This window comes from Bufo gargarizans, chromosome 3 (genome assembly GCF_014858855.1).
Source record: "Bufo gargarizans isolate SCDJY-AF-19 chromosome 3, ASM1485885v1, whole genome shotgun sequence".
In the NCBI taxonomy this organism is placed as follows: Eukaryota; Metazoa; Chordata; class Amphibia; order Anura; family Bufonidae; genus Bufo; species Bufo gargarizans.
The window spans coordinates 158,653,600-158,678,304 of NC_058082.1; positions in this window are offsets into that span (position 1 = coordinate 158,653,600).

Here is a 24,705-nt window from a genome sequence, read left to right on the forward strand (position 1 = left end):
ATGTCAGTGTAGATGAGTCCCTATTATTGTTCAAAGGGAGGGTTAGATTCCGCCAATACCTGCCTAGCAAACGGGCAAGGTATTGCATAAAAATATACAAACTCTGTGAGAGTTGCTCCGGGTACACCCACAAGTTCCACATTTACGAAAGGGAAATATTCCAGGATAGAACCCTCAGAATGCCCCCCGTCCTAGGAGTTAGTGGGAAGATTGTGTGGGAATTACTGCACCCACTGCTGGATAAGGGTTACCACTTCTGTGTGGATAACTATTATACCAGTATCCCCCTATTCAGGTCCCTAACTGCCAGGGGTACTGTGGCTTGCGGGGTCCCTGGTAGGGCAACCACTGAGAATGGGCGAAAGTAGGGCTCTCCACAATGAGAATATGCTGGTGGTTAAGTACAAGGACAAGAGGCCAGCTCCCCTGCCGCTGTACGAGGCACCACTACCACTGTCAACAGCCAGACTGCATTTTTGATTTCCACAGGCACATAGGAAGGATAGATCTTGCAGATCAACTTATAAAGCCATACAGTGCAACACGAAAAACAAAAGTGTGGTACAAAAATCTGGACAGACACATTGTACAGATGGCAATGTGCAATGCGTACATCCTATTTCAATCTTCAGGCCACAGAGGAACATTCCTTCAGTTCCAAGAGGTGGTTATCTAGGCCCTAATTTATCAAACCTAGGCCGGGGAGGGTCCCAATACTTCTGGAAGTCATGGTGCCCTTGTCGTCCCAGAGAAACATTTTCCAAATCAAGTTCCCCAGACAGCAAGGAAGGGAAGGACCCAAAAAAGATTCAGGGTGTGTCACAAAAGAGGGATAAGGAAAAACAACATTACCAATGCGAAACCTGGCCTGTGCATACAGGACTGCTTCAGAATCTACCGTTCTTCCATGGAATATAAATTTAATTTCATCCTTTATGCTCCCTGAAATATTTGGACTTTATATCCGATTTAGTCCACCTCGCTTGCATATCCACTTTCTAACAACTACTACATATTGTTTTCTCTGAGACATCTGTTTGCTAAAAAGTACCCTTTTTGCCACTTAAAATGTTCGTACGGGGGTGATCTTTCTGACATTGGGTCACTGCTTAGGTTTTTCATTTCTGGGGACCTCAGGAAATTTTTAAATGCGAAATGGCAGCTAAAATCCATGTCTGCCAATTCAGGCCTGCAAAAAACATATTTAGCACTTTGCCTCTAGTAGCCTGCTCTGCGCCAATACAGCAGGCTACGAGCACATATGGGGTGTTCGCAAAATGGGGAACATATACTGGGGTGCATTTTCTCCTTCAACCCCTTGTGAAAGTGAAAAATTGGGGTCTGCTAGTAATTTTTCATTTTTACAAATGTGTGCTTTTAAATGCTTCTCTCAAGTAATTCTGCCTTCTGTGAGACTCCTGTTTGCTAAAAAGTACCCTTTCCACCACTTAAAATGTTCGTACGGGGGTGCTCTTTCTGAAATAGAGTCACTTCTTGGGGTTTTTCATTTCTGGGGACCTCAGGAAATTTTTTAAATGCAGGATCTGCTGCCAAGGCCAATAAGATAATTGAAGTTAAGAAAGTTGCATCAGAAGGGGGCATAGATGCCTGTGATAAGAACATAGTCCTACCACTTTACAAATCGCTAGTCCGACCACACATGGAGTACTGTGTACAGTTCTGGGCTATTGTAAACAAGGTAGACATAGCAGAGCTGGAGAAGGTCCAGAGGAGGGCAACTAAAGTAATAACTGGAATGGGGCAACTACAGTACCCTGAAAGATTATCAAAATTAGGGTTATTCACTTTAGAAAAAAGACGACTGAGGGGAGTTTTAATTAATATGTATAAATATATCAGGGGTCAGTACAGAGATCTATCCCATCATCTATTTATCCCCAGGACTGTGACTGTGACGAGGGGACATCCTCTGCGTCTGGAGGAAAGAAGGTTTGTACACAAACATAGAAGAGGATTCTTTACGGTAAGAGCAGTGAGACTATGGAACTCTCTGCCTGAGGAGGTGGTGATGGTGAGTACAATAAAGGAATTCAAGAGGGGCCTGGATGTATTTCTGGAGCGTAATAATATTACAGGCTATAGCTACTAGAGAGAGATCGTTGATCCAGGGAGTTATTCTGATTGCCTGATTAGAGTCGGGAAAGATTTTTTTATTCCCCTAAAGTGGGGAAATTTGGCTTCTACCTCACAGGTTTCTTTTTTTTTGCCTTCCTCTGGATCAACTTGCAGGATAACAGGCCAAACTGGATGGACAAATGTCTTTTATCGGCCTTATGTACTATGTTACTATGACATGGCAACCAAAATCCATGTCTGCTAATTCAGGCCTGCAAAAACCATATTTTGCACTTTGCCTCTAGAGGCCTGCTATGCGCCAATACAGCAGGCTACAAGCACATTTGGGGTGTTCACAAAATGGGGAACATATACTGGGGTGCATTTTCTCCTTCAACCCCTTGTGGAAGTGAAAAATTGGGGTCTGCTAGTAATTTTTCATTTTTAAAAGTGTGTGCTTTGAAATGCTTCTCTCAAGTAATTCTGCCTTCTGTGAGACTTCCGTTTGCTAAAAAGTACCCTTTCCCCCACTTAAAATGTTCGTACGGGGGTGCTCTTTCCGAAATGGGGTCACTTCTTGGGGTTTTTCATATCTGGGGTCCTCAGGAAAAAATTTAAATGCGACATGGCAACTAAAATCCATGTCTGCCAATTCAGGCCTGCAAAAAACATATTTTGCACTTTGCCTCTAGAGGCCTGCTATGCGCCAATACAGCAGGCTACAAGCCCATTTGGGGTGTTCACAAAATGGGGAACATATACTGGGGTGCATTTTCTCCTTCAACCCCTTGTGAAAGTGAAAAATTGGGGTCTGCTAGTAATTTTTCATTTTTCATATCTGGGGATCTCAGGAAATTTTTTGAATGCGACATGGCAACTAAAATCCATGTCTGCCAATTCAGGCCTGCAAAAACCATATTTTGCACTTTGCCTCTAGAGGCCTGCTATGCGCCAATACAGCAGGCTACAAGCCCATTTGGGGTGTTCGCAAAATGGGGACAAAATGAGGAATATATACTGGGGTGCATTTTCTCCTTCAACCCCTTGTGAAAGTGAAAAATTGGGGTCTGCTAGTAATTTTTCATTTTTAAAAATGTGTGCTTTGAAATGCTTCTCTCAAGTAATTCTGCCTTCTGTGAGACTCCTGTTTGCTAAAAAGGACCCTTTCCACCACTTCAAATGTTCGTAAGGGGGTGCTCTTTCCGAAATGGGGTCACTTCTTGGGTTTTTTCATATCTGGGGACCTCAGGAATTTTTTTTAATGCGACATGGCAACTAAAATCCATGTCTGCCAATTCAGGCCTGCAAAAACCATATTTTGCACTTTGCCTCTAGAGGCCTGCTATGCGCCAATACAGCAGGCTACAAGCCCACTTGGGGTGTTCACAAAATGGGGAACATATACTGGGGTGCATTTTCTCCTTGAACACCTTGTGAAAGTGAAAAATTGGGGTCTGCTAGTAATTTTTCATTTTTAAAAATGTGTGCTTTGAAATGCTTCTCTCAAGTAATTCTGCCTTCTGTGAGACTCCTGTTTGCTAAAAAAAAGTACCCTTTCCACCACTTAAAATGTTCGTACAGAGGTGCTCTTTCTGAAATGGGGTCACTTCTTGGGGTTTTTCATATCTGGGGATCTCAGGAAATTTTTTGAATGCGACATGGCAACTAAAATCCATGTCTGCCAATTCAGGCCTGCAAAAAACATAATTTTGCGCTTTGCCTCTAGAGGCCTGCTATGCGCCAATACAGCAGGCTACAAGCCAATTTGGGGTGTTCGCAAAATGTGGAGAAAATGGGGAACATATACTGGGGTGCATTTTCTCCTTCAACCCCTTGTGAAAGTGAAAAATTGGGGTCTGCTAGTAATTTTAAATTTTTAAAAATGTGTGCTTTGAAATGCTTCTCTCAAGTAATTCTGCCTTCTGTGAGACTCCTGTTTGCTAAAAAGTACCCTTTCCACCACTTAAAATGTTCGTACGGGGGTACTCTTTCCGAAATAGGGTTACTTCTTGGTGTTTTTCATATCTGGGGACCTCAGGATTTTTTTTAAATGCGACATGGCAACTAAAATCTCTGTCTGCCAATTCAGGCCTGCAAAAAACATATTTTGCACTTTGCCTCTAGAGGCCTGCTATGCGCCAATACAGCAGGCTACAAGCCCATTTGGGGTGTTCGCAAAATGGGGAATATATACTGGGGTGCATTTTCTCCTTCAACCCCTTGTGAAAGTGAAAAATTGGGGTCTGCTAGTTATTTTTCATTTTTACAAATGTGTGCTTTGAAATGCTTCTCTCAAGTAATTCTGCCTTCTGTGAGACTCCCGTTTGCTAAAAAGTACCCTTTCCCCCACTTAAAATGTTCGTACGGGGGTGCTCTTTCCAAAATGGGGTCACTTCTTGGGGTTTTTCATATCTGGGGACCTCAGGAAATTTTTTAAATGCGACATGGCAACTAAAATCCATGTCTGCCAATTCAGGCCTGCAAAAACCATATTTTGCACTTTGCCTCTAGAGGCCTGCTATGCGCCAATACAGCAGGCTACAAGCCCATTTGGGGTGTTCGCAAAATGGGGACAAAATGGGGAATATATACTGGGGTGCATTTTCTCCTTCAACCCCTTGTGAAAGTGAAAAATTGGGGTCTGCTAGTAATTTTTCATTTTTAAAAATGTGTGCTTTGAAATGCTTCTCTCAAGTAATTCTGCCTTCTGTGAGACTCCTGTTTGCTAAAAAGTACCCTTTCCACCACTTTAAATGTTCGTACGGGGGGTGCTCTTTCCGAAATGGGGTCACTTCTTGGGGTTTTTCATATCTGGGGACCTCAGGAATTTTTTTTAATGCGACATGGCAACTAAAATCCATGTCTGCCAATTCAGGCCTGCAAAAAACATATTTTGCACTTTGCCTCTAGAGGCCTGCTATGCGCCAATACAGCAGGCTACAAGCCAATTTGGGGTGTTCACAAAATGGGGAACATATACTGGGGTGCATTTTCTCCTTCAACCCCTTGTGAAAGTGAAAAATTGGGGTCTGCTAGTAATTTTTCATTTTTCATATCTGGGGATCTCAGGAAATTTTTTGAATGCGACATGGCAACTAAAATCCATGTCTGCCAATTCAGGCCTGCAAAAACCATATTTTGCACTTTGCCTCTAGAGGCCTGCTATGCGCCAATACAGCAGGCTACAAGCCCATTTGGGGTGTTCGCAAAATGGGGAATATATACTGGGGTGCATTTTCTCCTTCAACCCCTTGTGAAAGTGAAAAATTGGGGTCTGCTAGTAATTTTTCATTTTTAAAAATGTGTGCTTTGAAATGCTTCTCTCAAGTAATTCTGCCTTCTGTGAGACTCCTGTTTGCTAAAAAGGACCCTTTCCACCACTTCAAATGTTCGTAAGGGGGTGCTCTTTCCGAAATGGGGTCACTTCTTGGGTTTTTTCATATCTGGGGACCTCAGGAATTTTTTTTAATGCGACATGGCAACTAAAATCCATGTCTGCCAATTCAGGCCTGCAAAAACCATATTTTGCACTTTGCCTCTAGAGGCCTGCTATGCGCCAATACAGCAGGCTACAAGCCCACTTGGGGTGTTCACAAAATGGGGAACATATACTGGGGTGCATTTTCTCCTTGAACACCTTGTGAAAGTGAAAAATTGGGGTCTGCTAGTAATTTTTCATTTTTAAAAATGTGTGCTTTGAAATGCTTCTCTCAAGTAATTCTGCCTTCTGTGAGACTCCTGTTTGCTAAAAAAAAGTACCCTTTCCACCACTTAAAATGTTCGTACAGAGGTGCTCTTTCTGAAATGGGGTCACTTCTTGGGGTTTTTCATATCTGGGGATCTCAGGAAATTTTTTGAATGCGACATGGCAACTAAAATCCATGTCTGCCAATTCAGGCCTGCAAAAAACATAATTTTGCGCTTTGCCTCTAGAGGCCTGCTATGCGCCAATACAGCAGGCTACAAGCCAATTTGGGGTGTTCGCAAAATGTGGAGAAAATGGGGAACATATACTGGGGTGCATTTTCTCCTTCAACCCCTTGTGAAAGTGAAAAATTGGGGTCTGCTAGTAATTTTAAATTTTTAAAAATGTGTGCTTTGAAATGCTTCTCTCAAGTAATTCTGCCTTCTGTGAGACTCCTGTTTGCTAAAAAGTACCCTTTCCACCACTTAAAATGTTCGTACGGGGGGTACTCTTTCCGAAATGGGGTCACTTCTTGGTGTTTTTCATATCTGGGGACCTCAGGAATTTTTTTTAATGCGACATGGCAACTAAAATCCATGTCTGCCAATTCAGGCCTGCAAAGAACATATTTTGCACTTTGCCTCTAGAGGCCTGCTATGCGCCAATACAGCAGGCTACAAGCCCATTTGGGGTGTTCGCAAAATGGAGAATGTATTCTGGGGTGCATTTTCTCCTTCAACCCCTTGTGAAAGTAAAAAATTGGGGTCTGCTAGTTATTTTTCATTTTTACAAATGTGTGCTTTGAAATGCTTATCTCAAGTAATTCTGCCTTCTTTGAGACTCCTGTTTGCTAAAAAGTACCCTTTCCACCACTTAAAATGTTCGTACGGGGGTGCTCTTTCTGAAATGGGGTCACTTCTTGGGGTTTTTCATATCTGGGGATCTCAGGAAATTTGTTGAATGCGACATGGCAACTAAAATCCATGTCTGCCAATTCAGGCCTGCAAAAAAAATACAGCAGGCTACGAGCACATATGGGGTGTTCGCAAAATGGGGAAAAAATGGGGAACATATACTGGGGTGCATTTTCTCCTTCAACCCCTTGTGAAAGTGAGAAAATTGGGGTCTGCTAGTAATTTTTCATTTTTACAATTATGTGCTTTTAAATGCTTCTCTCAAGTAATTCTGCCTTCTGTGAGACTCCTGTTTGCTAAAAAGTACCCTTTCCACCACTTAAAATGTTCATACGGGGGTGCTCTTTCTGAAATAGAGTCACTTCTTGGGGTTTTTCATTTCTGGGGACCTCAGGAAATTTTTTTAATGCAGGATCTGCTGCCAAGGCCAATAAGATAATGGGTTGCATCAGAAGGGGCATAGATGCCTGTGATAAGAACATAGTCCTACCACTTTACAAATCGCTAGTCCGACCACACATGGAGTACTGTGTACAGTTCTGGGCTATTGTAAACAAGGCAGACATAGCAGAGCTGGAGAAGGTCCAGAGGAGGGCAACTAAAGTAATAACTGGAATGGGGCAACTACAGTACCCTGAAAGATTATCAAAATTAGGGTTATTCACTTTAGAAAAAAGACGACTGAGGGGAGTTTTAATTAATATGTATAAATATATCAGGGGTCAGTACAGAGATCTATCCCATCATCTATTTATCCCCAGGACTGTGACGAGGGGACATCCTCTGCGTCTGGAGGAAAGAAGGTTTGTACACAAACATAGAAGAGGATTCTTTACGGTAAGAGCAGTGAGACTATGGAACTCTCTGCCTGAGGAGGTGGTGATGGTGAGTACAATAAAGGAATTTAAGAGGGGCCTGGATGTATTTCTGGAGCGTGATAATATTACAGGCTGAAGCTACCAGAGAGGGGTCGTTGATCCAGGGAGTTATTCTGATTGCCTGATTGGAGTCGGGAAGGAATTTTTTATTCCCCTAAAGTGGGGACATTTTGGCTTCTACCTCACAGGGTTTTTTTTTGCCTTCCTCTGGATCAACTTGCAGGATAACAGGCCAAACTGGATGGACAAATGTCTTTTATCGGCCTTATGTACTATGTTACTATGACATGGCAACTAAAATCCATGTCTGCTAATTCAGGCCTGCAAAAACCATATTTTGCACTTTGCGCCAATACAGCAGGCTACAAGCCTTGGGGTTTTTCATTTCTGGGGACCTCAGGAAATTTTTTTAATGCGACATGGCAACTAAAATCCATGTCTGCCAATTCAGGCCTGCAAAGACCATATTTTGCACTTTGCCTCTAGAGGCCTGCTATGCGCCAATACAGCAGGCTACAAGCCCATTTGGGGTGTTCTCAAAATAGGGAGAAAATGGGGAACATATACTGGGTTGCATTTTCTCCTTTAACCCCTTGTGAAAGTGAAAAATTGGGGTCTGCTAGTAATTTTTCATTTTTACAAATGTGTGCTTTGAAATGCTTCTCTCAAGTAATTCTGCCTTCTGTAAAACTCCTATTTGCTAAAAAGTACCCTTTCCACCACTTAAAATGTTCGTACGGGGGTGCTCTTTCTGAAATAGGGTCACTTCTTGGGGTTTTTCATTTCTGGGGACCTCATGAAATTTTTTAAATGCGACATGGCAACTAAGATCCGATGTCTGCCAATTCAGGCCTGCAAAAAACATATTTTGCACTTTGCCTCTAGAGGCCTGATATGCGCCAATACAGCAGGCTACAAGCCCATTTGGGGTGTTCGCAAAATGGGGAGAAAATGGTGAACATATACTGGGGTGCATTTTCTCCTTCAACCCCTTGTTAAAGTGAAAAATTGGGGTCTAGTGATCAGCAAAGCGAGCTTCAGATGTTACATCTGATTTTGCTTCATTCATAACTTCGGATTAATACTGTACTCAGATCCACCTCTGTACAGTATTAGAATGTATGGGCTCTGATAAGCTGCAGTTAGTTATTTACGAAGTCACGAGTGACGTTGTTGAATAACTTTGGTAATTGATTTGTGGAAAACCTCTTTAAAACTTGGAAGCAAACTTGTCTTCGGTTCTGAGGTACAAGTCAGAACTGAAGCCGAGTTCTGACTGGTACCTCGGAACTGAAAACAAGTTTGGTTCCAAGTTTTCCACTCTAAAAAGCAATTACCGAAGTTATTCTACGAAGTGAAGCGCGACTTCGTGAATAACTAACTTCGGCTCATTGGAGCCCATACATTTTAATACTGTAAGGAGACGGATCTCCGAAGTTATAAACAAAGTGACTTCGGGTGTAACACCCGAAGCTCGGTTCGCTGATCTCTATTGATGACCTATCGTCAGGAAAGGGTCATCAATATCAGATTAGCGGCGGTCTGGCACAAGGCACTCCCTCCGATCAGCTGTTTGAAGAGGAGGTGGCGCTCCATGTGAGTGCCGCTTCCTCTTCATTACAAGCACTTCATCTGGGAAGTGCAGTGTAATACAAGTACAAGCTCTATTCTAGTAAATGGAGCGAGTGCTTATAATGACACTACTCTGCTATTACACAGAAGACGAGGAGTAGTGTAAAGACCAGGAAGCGTCAAACAGCTGATCGGTGGCTGTACAGGGTGTCGGAGCCCTGCCAATTAGATATTGGTGACCTATCCTGACGACCTCTTTACTTACCTTTCCTGCAGCTCCTGCCGTCACGATCCCTGGTCTTCTGCAGGCCTGTGCTGCACTGCGACCTGACTGTGTACAGCATCAAGTCATAGTGCAGCGCTGCGCCCAAAGGAAGACCAGGCAACAGTGAGAACAGCCAGCACTAGCAGCGCTACCCTCACTTCTTCCCACACGCAGGCTCAGCTGGCCCACAGGGGAACAGGTAAATCCCCCAGTAGGCCGTGACATAGCTGGGCCCCAGTACAACATCTCAACCAGCCTATATCCATATAAGAACTGTGTAGATTATTTAACAAACTACCCAGTTTATTATTAAAGATGCATCAGGTGCCTGAGATAACTTAAGTACAGAGGCAGGTCAATCAGTATCCTCTTTCCCTTCGGCTCAAGCTTTTTAAGATGTTGGACCCCTATAATCATTAATCTTGAGTATCTCATTGCTGCCTGCTGCTGTGTGAGCAGCTAATATTTGTATGTACCTGAACAGTGGGGCCTCCAGAATGAATTTTACTGTGGGCCCTAGGCATCCAGTCCGACACTGCCTGCACCTTCTGCATAGTAGTGAGCACTTCCATAATGGAAGCAATCACTAGTATTCTCTTTAGGTAAAGTCAGTACAATAGATCTGCTTTCCAAAAGGAACTGACTGTATTATAAAGCACTATGATGCAGGCAGATCATCAGGGGTCCACGGTTGGTCTGAAAGATGCGCTCAGTACATGGACTGTATTTCCCAGACTGAGCATGTTTGTGTGAATCGACCTTCATATGTGGCAGATTGTGTTGCAAAAAAGTTTTTCTGCAACAAAATCTGCTGAGTGTGAAGGCATCCTCAGGGTATGTTTTCTGTGCAAAAAAAACCCCCCTCATGTGGTTTTTAAGTGATTTTTGTTCTTATTTTATTGGGAACAGTGGATGTGGATTCAACACTTAGGGCCTGTTCACATGGTAGAAATTCCGCTAGGGGTGTATGGTACCTGCCTCCCATTGGGAGGCAGCACTGCAGTTCGCGGGCCGGTGGTTTAAAACCGCGACCACACCAAGAATGCAGTGTCTGGACCACTTGAAGCCAGGGCAGGTCTCCACTTGTGGTTTAGGTCCATTCAGTGGAGGTAAGCCGCAGGCAGGTCCACAGCATTCAAAGTAAACATAAGCGTGAAAATCCGCCTTGTGAACTGTTCCTAAGAATGAGTGTCACTAATCTTTTCCACGCCACAATTTATAAAGCTGCAAGCAGAAAAAACATGCTGTGCAAATGTTCCTGCAGTTTTCCTATTGAAATCAATGAGAGGTGAATTGCACATGTTTTCTAAGCAGATTTTAAGCATAGAATCCGCTCCAGAATGCACATAAAAAAGCTCCATGTGAACATACCCTTAAAGAGGACCTTTCACTAGTTTAAAAAATAACTATATCAGTGGGCAGAGCGGCGCCCAGGGGTCCCTCTGCACTTACTAGTATGTCTGGGCACCGCTCCGTTCGCCCGGTATAGGCTCCGGTGTCTGCAGCTCCCTCTGTTGTACTGGGCGGAGTTTTTGTATTAGGGTTGTCCCTTGCTGCAGCGCTGGCCAATCGTAGCGCACAGCTCATAGCCTGGGAGTCCCAGCTGTGCGCTGCAATTGGCCAGCGCTGCAGCGAGGGACAACCCTAATACAAAAACTCCGCCCAGTACAACAGAGGGAGCTGCAGACACCGGAGCGGCGCCCAGACATACTAGTAAGTGCAGGGGGACCCCTGGGCGCCGCTCTGCCCACTAATATAGTTCGTTTTTCGTTTTTAAACTAGTGAAAGGTCCTCTTCAATGCTACATTCACACAACCATAGTGTAGCTTGGCCAGCTGTGTGAACTCCGTGCTTGAGTGGAATGGGTCCGAAATCCACAAGATACGGCAAAAGATAGGACATGTCCTATCTTTTGTGGTGTGGAGGTATGACCCAGAAGCCCACAGTAAGATTTCCAATCCGTGCCTCCGCTCAGCAAAATATAGGACATGTCCTATCTTATCCCGTATCTTGCAGAACATGGACCTATTCCGGTAAACCGCAGTCCTGAGTTCACACAGCTGGCGCTCTTTTTTTGCAGACCCGCAGTTTGTGATCCGCAACACGGGCACAGCTAAACCACAGTCGTGTGAATAAAATACATTTTCTGTGCATACTTTATGCAAAAGCCAAACAAACTACACTTATTAGGTATTCACATGACTGAAATAACTCATTTAACAGGTTATTCAGTGTGAAATGTGTACAGTGTAAACAATAAAGTAAAATATGCAATGTCAAGGATGTTTTTTTCTATATTTACAATACAAAAAATGTATATACTGTATTTTTCTTTTATAAGACGCACCTAGGTTTTAGGCTACATGCACACGACCGTATGTGTTTTGCAGTTCGAAAATTGCGGATCCATTGTAATAATGCCTATCCTTGTCTGCCAAACGGACAAGAATAGGACATGCTCTATTTTTTTTGCGGAGCTACGGAACGGACATACGGATGCGGATAGTACACGGTGTGCTGTTAGCATTTTTTGCCCACCTATTGAAATGAATAGGTCCACATCCTATCCGCAAAAGATATGTTTGTGTGCATGTAGCCTTAGAGGAGGAAAATAAGAAATAAATATTTTTTAGACACCTGTCACATGGCAGCCTGTTGTAGAGCTGGAGGAGTAAATGAGCCATTTTGATTTTTTTTTTCCATTACACCGTTCACCATACAGGATAAATATTTTTATTTTACCCCTTAAAGGGATTCTGTTATCAGAATTTAGGCCTATAACCTAAACATATGGCGAGGTCCCTACTAATACACATAATCCTAAAGTGACCTTATCAAATGCACTTGTGGCTCTATAATAATATAAAACAGGTTTATATAACCTGTCACTCACGCCACAAATGTGTCCAAGGGGACGTCTCATGATGCAGGGTGCCCGGCTGCAGCCATCTCCTTTCGGTGCCCAGCGCCGCCTTCTGAATCGAAATCGCCACCCCCCTTTTCATTGGATCCGCCTACCTCAGTTCATCGCCGCCTCTCTAACGTCCGCTCTCCTCAGCCAGATCCCGCGCGTGGGCACTAGGTATCACCTGATGCGCCTGTGTGGACTCCTGGCAGCGGCCTCGTTATGCGAAGTGCGCATGCGCCGGCCGGCGCACTTCGCTCGAACCTGCCTTGGCCGCCCTATTACAGCCATTCAACCTCCTACAGCCGGGTGCAAAGCTGTTCGGAGGTTCGGATCGCGCAGTCTGCATTTCTTCAGACGCTCCCTTCAGATCTTATTCAATTCAGGTGCACCGCACAGGAAATCTTTAAAAACATTTCAGACACAGTGATACCTAATATGTCTTTTTTTATTGTTAATATATTTTTAGATGTAAACTTGGGAAAGCAGGGTGATTTAAACTTTTAATATTTAGTTTTGTCTTTTAAACTTTTTTCTACTTCCCTGGGAACCTGGGATCTTTTGATGCCTTGTCCCATTCACTCTTTTAGAGATCTATTAGGGTGAAAGGGATTTTGATGCGCTCCCTGCTGAGCTGTGCCTTCAGAAGCATCCAGGCTGCCATGGTAACCGATCAAAAGGGTTAATGCACACGGCTGTTGCCCGGCCGTATTGCAGCCCGCATACAGTGGGTCCGCAATACACGGGCACTGGTCGTGTGCACCCGCATCACGGATGCGTACCCATTCACTTGAATGGAGGTGAGGAACGGAAGGCCGGATTGGAAACCCACGGAAGCACTACGGAGTGCTTCCGTGGTGTTTCTATCCGTGCCTCCGCACTGCAAAAACATGTTCTATTTTTTTATGGTGCAAACGGATCACTGACCCATTCAAGTTGAATAGGTCTCAATCCGTCCTAGCCGCCGAAAGGATGTTGCCTATGCATTGGGGACTGCAAATTGCGGTCCCCAATGCACGGAATGGCTGCACAACGGCCATGTGCATGAGCCCTAAGGCAGAGGGAGCTGCATCACTCTGCCTTACCTCACAGATGCTGCGATTGGTGTTGATCGCGGCATCTGAGAGCTTAAATGATGGGGTTCGGCGTAGGTACCTACTGTAGTATATGGCTGCATATGGAGTGGGCTCACTGCAGCAGCCCTCTCTATATATTACCTCTGTGATGTACCGGTATGTCACGGTGGCTCAAGAGGTTAATAGTACTAGCATTTTGGGACCTTGTAATGCTAATTTTATATTATTATATTTTTAAATTATTATATTAAAGGGTTTCTGTCACCCCCCAAAACTAATTTTTGGGCATATTAACCCCTTAGGGACCCATGACGTATCGGTACGGCATGTTTCCCGAATCCTTAAGGACCCATGACGTACCGGTACGTCATGGCTTTAATTCGCGATTCCGGCGCCGCGGGGGTTAATCGGAACGGGATGCCGGCTGAAATCATTCAGCCGGCATCCCGTAACAACGCAGGGGGGGGTCATTTGACCCCCCCGTATAGACGATCGCAGAAAACCGCAGGTCCATTCAGACCTGCGGTTTTCTGCGTTTCCGGTCCATTCGGGTGTGCTGTGACCCGATGAACCGGAAAAAGACTGCGATCGGTGGCGTAATTTTACACCACCAATCGCAGTCCGAGGATTTGAGGAGGCGGTGCTGGCCCTGGTGCTGAACACTGCTGTCCAGGGTGCTGATTGGTGCAGGGGAGAGAGGCGCGAGATTCAAACTTCCTGCGCTCCTCTCTCCCCTCCTCTTCCTGTCCAGCACCCTGACCGTGCAGCATCGTCCAGCACCAGCTCCTGTGTCCCCCTAATCGGCATCCATCACCCTCCTGCACCCATCGCCACTCAGGTAGGTTAGGGTCAGTGAGGGAGAGGCACCATTAGGAAGGGAAAGAAGGGAAAAGTTAGTTAGGAAAAAAAAAAAAAAAAAGAACTTTTACACAAAACTTTTTTGATCCATCTATCAGACCCCAGAGCCCCCCCTGCCACTTGCCCCCCCCTACCAGCCCCCCACCACCACCAGCCCCCCCCACCCCCCCCCACCCATCCCCCCACCAGCCCTCCCCCAGCCCCCCCCCCCTCACCACTAGCCCCCTTACCACCACTTTATTTTTATTTTTCTGCGTTCGCTGACTGGTCGGCACTTTAGCGTCCGTCCACTGTTAGCGCATCGCCCGCCCCACCGCTGATCAGCGTTGTACCGCTGATCAGCAACTTTGAACTTTTTTTTTTTTTTTTCCTAACACTTGCCCCTTTATTTTCCTTTTTTTAGTACGCGAACACCCGTTGCCCCCACACACACGCACATATAATAAAGGTTTCCACACACGCACACCTACACGCACACACACCCATGGCCCGCCGGGTGTTCTCGGCCGAGGAGGCATACGCCCAGATTGCCTCCGACTCCGAGAGCCCCAGTGAGGATGAGGATGACCCCACATTCCTTCTGTCATCCGCATCCTCCTCATCATCATCGGATGACGATGAGCCACCAAGGCGGCGGAGACGCCGCCAGGCGGAGCCAGGGGCCACACATGCTAGGGATCCTGTGGCCCACCCTAGTACGAGCCGCCCTGGGGTTCGTACTGGTTTCCCGGCCCACCAAATAAGTTCACCGGAGCCCCCTGCCGATGAACTTAGCTGGTGTCCCCCAGTGGACTTTGAGCCTGAGATTCCGGATTTCGCTGGCAATCCTGGAATCCAGATTCCCACAGTGGGGTTTACTGAAATAGACTTTTTTAGTTTTTTTTTCAGTAACCCACTGGTGAATTTGATGGTGGAGCAGACGAATCTGTACGCCCAACAGTTCGTCGCTCAAAACCCAGGCTCATTTTTGGCTAGACCCGGTGGCTGGACGCCGGTCAGTGCAGCCGAAATGAGGACATTTTGGGGCCTCGTGCTGCATATGGGTCTAGTCCAAAAACCCAGTGTCAGGCAATACTGGAGTGGGGACGTCCTATACCAGACCCCACTGTACAGTATGGTCATGACACGTCCCCGGTTTGAGGCCATCCGGAAATGTCTGCATTATTCCGATAATGCAGCATGTCCACCCCGAGGTGATCCTGCCTATGACCGGCTGTATAAGATACGGCCGGTCATCGATCACTTTGGGGCCACATTTCAGCAGGCCTACGTACCTGGAAGGGAGGTCGCGGTTGATGAGTCTCTCGTTGCGTTCAAGGGGAGACTCAGTTTCCGCCAATACATTCCCACAAAGCGGGCGAGGTATGGCGTGAAGCTATACAAAATTTGTGAGAGTACCTCAGGGTACACTTACAAATTTCGTGTGTACGAGGGGCGAGATTCCCGTATTCAACCCCCAGAATGTCCCCCCACTCTGGGTGTTAGCGGGAAACTCGTGTGGGACCTTATGCACCCACTGCTGGATAAGGGTTACCACTTGTACGTGGATAACTTTTATACCAGCATTCCCTTGTTCAGGTCCCTTGCCGCCAGATCCACGTTCGCTTGTGGGACCGTGCGGAAAAATCAGCGCGGCCTCCCTGCCCACCCCCTCCAGGTACCTATCCCCAGGGGTGAGACCCGTGCACTTACCAGTGGAAACCTGTTGCTGGTCAGGTATAAGGACAAGAGGGATGTCCTTATGCTGTCCACAATCCACGGTAACAGCACCACCCCAGTCCCTGTGCGAGGTACCGCGGCAACGGTCCTCAAGCTCGATTGTATCGTCGACTACAATCGGTATATGGGAGGAGTTGATCTCTCTGATCAAGTCCTCACGCCATATAATGCCATGCGCAAAACCCGGGCATGGTACAAAAAAGTTACGGTCTACATGGTGCAGGTTGCCATGTACAACTCTTTTGTACTATCCCGAAGCGCTGGCAGCACAGGGACATTCCTCCAATTCTATGAGGCAGTCCTCAAAGACCTGATCTTTTCGGACCGGGAAAGAGCAGGCCGGAGTACCTCGGGAACTGGAGGCGCCCGGATCGTCCCTGGCCAACACTTTCCAGGTGTGGTCCCCCATACTGGAAAGAAGGGACGAACCCAAAAAAGATGCAGAGTGTGTCACAAGAGGGGGATACGGAAGGACACCACCACTCAATGTGACACGTGCCCCGATCATCCGGGCCTCTGCGTTATCGATTGCTTCAGGGAGTATCACACTTCTATGGAGTACTAAATTTTTATAATCCCCAACAGTCCACTAGAGAACATAAAACACTATGGCTCTTAGACTTTGGAGACACAGAAACAATTTTTTTTCCCCAAAAAAATATTAGTTTTAGAGCAGGCATCCTCAAACTGCGGCCCTCCAGATGTTGTAAAACTATAACTCCCAGCATGCCCAGACAACCTACAGCCATCAGCAGGGCATGGTGGGAATTGTAGTTTTACAACATCTGGAGGGCCGCAGTTTTTAGGATGCCTGCTTAGTGTCTCCAAAGTCTGAGAGCCATACATATTGGGCATCGTCGCGTGCGTAAAAGTCGTCGCTATAAAAATAACATTTGACCAAACGCCTCGAATGAACAGTGTTAAAAATATAAAACAAAAACGGTGCCAAAACACCCATTTTTGGGCAAAATTTCAATTTGAATCCCTTTTGCCGGTAATAAAGCAAGGGTTAACAGCCAAACAAAACTCAATATTTATGGCCCTGATTCTGTAGTTTGCAGAAACACCCCATATGTGGTCGTAAATGGCTATATAGCCGCACGGCAGGGCATAGAACGAAGGGAACTCCATACGGTTTCTGGAAGGCAGATTTTGATGGACAGTTTTTTTTTTGACACCATGTCCCATTAGAAGCCCCCCCTGATGTAGCCTAGACTAGAAACTCCAAAAAAGTGACCCCATCTAAGAAACTACACCCCTCAAGGTATTCAAAAGTTACTTTACAAACTATGTTAACCCTTTAGGTGTTCCACAAAACTAAATAGCGAATGTAGAAACATTTTTAGAATTTAATTTTTTTGTTACATTGCCTCAAAAAAGAGTAATATAGAGCAACCAAAAATCATATTTACCCCTAAAATAGTCCCAAAACAACAACCACCTTATCCTGTAGTTTCCTAGATGGGGTCACTTTTATGGAGTTTCTACTCTAGGGGTGCATCAGGGGGCTTGAAAGGGTACATGGTGTAAATAAACCAGTCCAGCAAAATCTGCCTTCCAAAAACCATATGACGTTCCCCTCCTTCTATGTCCTGCCGTTTGGCCAAACAGTAGTTTACGACCACATATGGGGTGTTTCTGCAAACTACAGAATCAGGGCAACCCATTTTGAGTTTTGTTTGGCAGTTAACCCTTGTTTTACTCCTGGAAAAAATTGATTATATTGGAAAATTTTCCAAAAAATAGAAATTTCTAAATTGTTTCTCCATCTGCCATTAACTCTTGTGGAACACCTAAAGGGTTAACAAAGTTTGTAAACCCAGTTTTGAATACCTTGAGGGGTGTACTTTCTTAGATGGAGTCACTTTTTTGAAATTTCTATTCTAGGGGTGCAACAGGGGGCTTCAAATGGGACATGGTATAAACAAAACCAGTCCTGCAAAATCTGCCTTCCAAAACCCATATGGTGTTCCCCTCCTTCTATGTCCTCCCGTTTGGCCAAACAGTAGTTTACGACCACATATGGGGTGTTTCTGCAAACTACAGAATCAGGGCAACCCATTTTGAGTTTTGTTTGGCAGTTAACCCTTGTTTTACTCCTGGAAAAAATTGATTATATTGGAAAATTTTCCAAAAAATAGAAATTTCTAAATTGTTTCTCCATCTGCCATTAACTCTTGTGGAACACCTAAAGGGTTAACAAAGTTTGTAAACCCAGTTTTGAATACCTTGAGGGGTGTACTTTCTTAGATGGAGTCACTTTTTTGAAATTTCTATTCTAGGGGTGCAACAGGGGGCTTCAAATGGGACATGGTATAAACAAAACCAGTCCTGCAAAATCTGCCTTCCAAAACCCATATGGTGTTCCCCTCCTTCTATGTCCTCCCGTTTGGCCAAACAGTAGTTTACGACCACATATGGGGTGTTTCTGCAAACTACAGAATCAGGGCAACCCATTTTGAGTTTTGTTTGGCAGTTAACCCTTGTTTTACTCCTGGAAAAAATTGATTATATTGGAAAATTTTCCAAAAAATAGAAATTTCTAAATTGTTTCTCCATCTGCCATTAACTCTTGTGGAACACCTAAAGGGTTAACAAAGTTTGTAAACCCAGTTTTGAATACCTTGAGGGGTGTACTTTCTTAGATGGAGTCACTTTTTTGAAATTTCTATTCTAGGGGTGCAACAGGGGGCTTCAAATGGGACATGGTATAAACAAAACCAGTCCTGCAAAATCTGCCTTCCAAAACCCATATGGCGTTCCCCTCCTTCTATGTCCTCCCGTTTGGCCAAACAGTAGTTTACGACCACATATGGGGTGTTTCTGCAAACTACAGAATCAGGGCAACCCATTTTGAGTTTTGTTTGGCAGTTAACCCTTGTTTTACTCCTGGAAAAAATTGATTATATTGGAAAATTTTCCAAAAAATAGAAATTTCTAAATTGTTTCTCCATCTGCCATTAACTCTTGTGGAACACCTAAAGGGTTAACAAAGTTTGTAAACCCAGTTTTGAATACCTTGAGGGGTGTACTTTCTTAGATGGAGTCACTTTTTTGAAATTTCTATTCTAGGGGTGCAACAGGGGGCTTCAAATGGGACATGGTATAAACAAAACCAGTCCTGCAAAATCTGCCTTCCAAAACCCATATGGTGTTCCCCTCCTTCTATGTCCTGCCGTTTGGCCAAACAGTAGTTTACGACCACATATGGGGTGTTTCTGCAAACTACAGAATCAGGGCAACCCATTTTGAGTTTTGTTTGGCAGTTAACCCTTCTTTTACTCCTGGAAAAAATTGATTATATTGGAAAATTTTCCCAAAAATAGAAATTTCTAAATTGTTTCTCCATCTGCCATTAACTCTTGTGGAAGACCTAAAGGGTTAATAAAGTTTGAAAAAACAGTTTTGAATACCTTGAGGGGTGTAGTTTCCAGAATGGGGTCATTTTTGGGAGGTTTCTATTATCTAAGCCTCACAATATGACTGCAAACCTGAACTGGTCCATAAAAAGTGGGATTTTGAAGATTTCTGAAAAATTTCAAAATTTGCTTCTAAACTTCTAAGCCTTGTAACATCCCCAAAAAATAAAATATCATTCCCAAAATGCTACACACATGAAGTAGACATATGGGGAATGTAAAGCCATCACAATTTTTGGGGGTATTACTATGTATTACAGAAGTAGAGAAACTGAAACTTTGAAATTTGCTAATTTTTCAAAAAAAATTGTAGAAATTTTATTTTTTTGTGCAAAAAAATTAACTTTTTTGACCCAATTTTAGCAGTGTCATGAAGTACAATATGTGACGAAAAAACAATCTCAGAACGGCCTGGGTAAGTCAAAGCGTTTTAAAGTTATGAGCACTTAAAGGGACACTGGTCAGATTTGCAAAAAATGGCCAAGTCCTTAAGGTGAAATAGGGCTGAGTCCTTAAGGGGTTAAAATCCTTATTGTACAATTATTCCCTATATAGGGCTCTTACCTTGTTCTGTGGCTTCGTTTCATAAAAAAATCGAGCTTTTAAAATATGCAAATGACTTCACTACCAGCAAGTAGGGCGTCTACTTGCTGATAGCCGCCGCATCCTCCTTTTAAAAAAACACCACCTCCTCCAGTTGATTGACAGGGCCAGCGGGCGCTCTCCTCGACTGGCTGGCCCTGTCTGCAATTTAAATCCCGCGCCTGCACCTTACGTGTCTCCATTCGGCGCAGGCGCTCTGAGAGCAGGACGCTCGCTTCCTCAGCACTCCCTCAGTGCGCCTGCACCGATGACGTCACCTCTAAACATGAAAGAGAAGATGTCATCGGCTCAGGCCCACTGAGGAAGTGCTGAGGAAGCGAGCGTCCTTCTCTCAGAGCTTAACTAATATGTTTATAACATTTTATAATCACTTAACTAATATTTAGTTGTATAACCACTGTTTCTGAGAACTGCTGTACATCTGTGTTGCATGGAGTCAACCAACTTCTGGCCCCTGTGAACAGGCATTCCAGTCCAGGATGATTGACTACATTCCACAGTTCTTCTCTATTTCTTGGTTTTGCCTCAGAAACTGCATTTTTGATGTCACCCCACAAGTTTTCTATTGGATTAAGATACAGGATTTGGGCTGACCACTCCATAACGTAATCTTGTTAGTCTGGAACCAAGATGTTGCACGTTTACTGGTGTTTGGGGTCGTTGTCTTTTTGGAACACCCATTTCAAGGGTATTCCCTCTTCAGCATAAGGCAGCATGACCTCTTCAAGTATCTACTGAAACTGATCCATGATCCCTGGTATGCGACAAATAGGCCCAGCACCGTAGTATGAGAAATATCCTCATATCATGATGCTTGTGCCACCATGCTTCACTGTCTTCACAGTGTACTGTGGCTTGAATTCAGTGTTTGGGGGTCGTCTGACAAACGTTCCGGCCACTAGACCCAAAAAGAACAATCATACTTTCATCAGTCCACAAAATGTCTCTTTAGGCCAGTCAATGTTCTCTTTGGCAAACTGTAACCTCTTCAGCACATGTCTTCTTTTCAACAGTGGGACTTTGCGGGGGCTTCTTGCAGATAGCTTGGCTTCACACAGGCGTCTTCTAACTGTAACAGTACTTGCATATTTGGAATGGAATGGTCCTAAGGGGATTTGGAAGTTAAGATGTAAGAGAATTAGAGCATTTTTGTCCATATCGAGGGAGACGACGACACGCAGAGGGGGAAGGGGGGAGGTAGTTGGGGGGACTGAGAGATTTAATAACAGTTTATTTGATGCAGTTATTGACGTGCTGATTTGGATAAAGTATGATTAATTTAAATGTATTGATATCCTATTGTCATATAATGTACGGTTGGCTGTATGTAAAACTTTTAATAAAAAATGATCTGATAAAAAAAAAAAATTGTAACAGTACTCACAGGTAACTTTAGACCTTCTTTGATCTTCCTGGAGCTGATTGTTGGCTGAGTCCTTGCCATTTTGGCTATTCTTCTATCCATTCGAATGGTAGTTTTTCACTTTCTTCCACGTCTTTCAGGTTTTGGTTGCCATTTTAAAGCATTTGCAATCATTTTGGCTGAGCAGCCTATCATTTTCTGCACTTCTTATGTTTTCCCCTCTCCATTCAACTTTTTTAACAATGTCTGGAACGACCCATTTTCCCTTCAGAATTTCAGATAGAAATGCACTGTAACCAGCATGTACAACATTTGCTGTGAATTAATTGCCACCTGTTTTCAAAGAGTGAATGACCTCACTAATTGAACTCCACACTGCTATTATTTTGAACATGCCCCTTTCAATTAGTGATTAGATTACACAGAATCAGCAGCATGCATGTCATGACTATTGGGTATGTTAGGTTTCTATTACTCTACTACACCTGCTAGTAAATTATTTGCCATGTAGAAATATAATTTCTACCAAAAACAGTGATTGATCAGGTTAGTGATGTCTGACTGCTATTATTTTGAACACAACTGTAAGTTCAGTTCACTGCGGCACAATGAGGGCTTCTTTAGAATAGAGCTACTTTCTATATCATGACATTTGCAGTCCAAAATCATACATGTACAAGCTACTTGCATGAAAGTTTCATCAAACTGTCCTACATCAAGTACTGTATAGAAATAAGATTTCTGTGAAAAGGTTGCAAACAAATTGCATAAGTTATTGTAACTGATCAATTTTGGTGAAAATGAATACAGTAGGCAATATGGATCTCCGGCTCTGATGTATCCTGTTGAATCTGTGCTTATGTAGCTGCCTATGTCTAATATTTACTACCATTGTAATAAGAAAATGTAAAACAAAAAACTCTTTTTGCATACTTTATGCACATACAATAGCTGTTTTTCACAATGTCTAATTTCATTGTCTGTGCACTGTCACAATTCTTTCCTTCTAAAGGCATTCCGTCATAGAATTGCGTCATGGTCCGTGGTAAGGGAATCCATAACGCAATTCACCTTTTACCACCAAACGAAGTGTGAATGAATTTCATAAGCGGAAATTCGCTCATCTCTAATCACCAACGAGCATTCCTATGAATGCTTGTTAGCAATTATCTGGTGGACATCTCCCACGTGTACAACTGAAGACAGTGATTTAAATGTATAAATTAGAAGTTCTAATGAATCTTTTCCCACAAAACTATATATCAACTTGCTCAGCTCCTCCTGCTGTATAACATGCTGTCTGCATATTGCACACTGTATTTTGTGATGACAGGTCCTCATTAAACGAGTAGGCACTAGGTCAGCACCGGTCACATCCGAGGTGAGGCAGGGGACATCAGTGTTTTGGGTCCCCTGCCAGCGCCAGCCAATGGCAGCGCTATAGCTGCACAGGAAGAGGCGAAACTTCCCTGCATGCAGCCATTCTAGCTCGTGACTGCATGCAGAGAGGTTCTGTGCCTTTCTGTGTTGCTGTGGCTTGCTGGTACTTGTGGTGTTCCACCACTGCGAATTTAACCCTTTTGCTGCTGAAAAGAAGAACATCTGGAATAGCGGCACAGATTTTTTTTTTCATTTGCAGCTGTTCCAGATCCCTCCGTCTCTGTCCCTTCCCACCCCCTCTCACTCCCCATCCTTTTTTTACAGCGACATTTATCCCGTGCATTTTTTTGGGTCCTTTTATGTTTTTTTTTACCATTTTTCAGCTCTGCATCACTTTTTCTGCGTGCGAGCTGTGACCGCCAAGTGCTTTTCAGTGCGTACCTACCTGATCAGCACCTGGGATTATTTGTGCTGATTTTTTTGCCAATTTTTCATAAAAAAAATAAGAAGAACAGGTAGTTAGGGCTTTATATAAATATATAGAGCTCTATTTTTCTATATACAGTATATAGATATAAGTACAATTTTAGCCAGTGTTCACTGTAGTAAAGTTTTATACTACAGTTTTTGCATGCACACACCATCTGTGTGCGTGCGTGCTGCAGAGCACGGATCAGTAGTGTGCTCACTAGCATCTGCACATTTTTTAGGGTTTTTTTGTGTGAAAAAATAACTGCAGTTAGAGGTAGTTTTCTACATATATATATATATATATATATATATCAAAATATATAAATTTCAGTTAGTGTCAGTTTAGATTTTTGCACAAACGCACCATCAGCGTACGTGCATTTTGCAACCACTGAGCACCGATCAGTATTGTCCATTACTGATCGCATCTGCTCAAATTGCACTGCAAGTTTTTTTTGTGCAGAAAATACTTTATTTTGCTGTGCAGAAAATACTTTTTTGTTGTTGCAAAAAAAGTTTTTTTATTACAACTTTTCTTTTAAATTTAATTTAAAATTTTCTACAAGCCCCTTCACGTGTAAAAACACTACATACCCACTCCTCACACGTCACACCCCAATAAAATGAAAATGGCCCGTCCATCCCAATGACTATACTCAGCTGAAGAGGCATATGCCATGCTTGCCTCCGATACTGAGTCTGCCAGTGGGGGAGAAGAGGATTCCACTTTCCTCTACTCTACCTCCTCATCATCATCCGCTGATGAGGCACCCTCTAGAAGGCGCTCCAGGGTAGCAGAGGAGGCCTGTAACGGTAGCAGAGTGAGCCTGTAACGGATCTCCTAGCACCCCGACCGGGTACCTCCGTCGATAGATGCTCCTAGTGCTTTCCGAGGACTCCAAGCACTCCAGGAATCGACCGGATTCTCACCCTTCGAACTTCTCTATGGGAAGCGGGTGAGGGGGCCCTTAGATCTCATCAAGGATCACTGGGAGGGGCAGACAGAGATTGAGGGGACCCCGGTTGTACCTTATGTCCTGGAGCTGAGGGACCGCATGGAGGAATTAGCCCAGACAGTGCGAGAGAACCTCCGGGTGGCCCAGCAGCACCAGAGGGTATGGTATGACCGACGGGCTAGGCACCGGAGCTTTCAGATAGGCCAAAAGGTCATGGTATTAAGACCGGTCCGAACAGACAAGCTCCAGGCCGCCTGGCAGGGCCCCTATAAAGTTATAGGACAGATATGCGACACGACCTACACGATAGCCAGCTGCGAGGATGAAGATGTGAAACGAACCTTTCACATCAACATGCTCAAGGCCTATCAGGAACGGGCAGAGGAGGTAGCCGCTATCTGTGCACCAGCAGGAGAAGACACAGAGACCCTACCCCTTCCCGACCTATTGGGCAGTAACGAAGGGATGACCCAGATAAAGAAAGTCCAGCTAGGTGAACAGCTGGAGCCGCAAGAGCGGGCTCAAGCTGTCCGCTTACTAGAAACAAAACAGGCCACATTCTCTC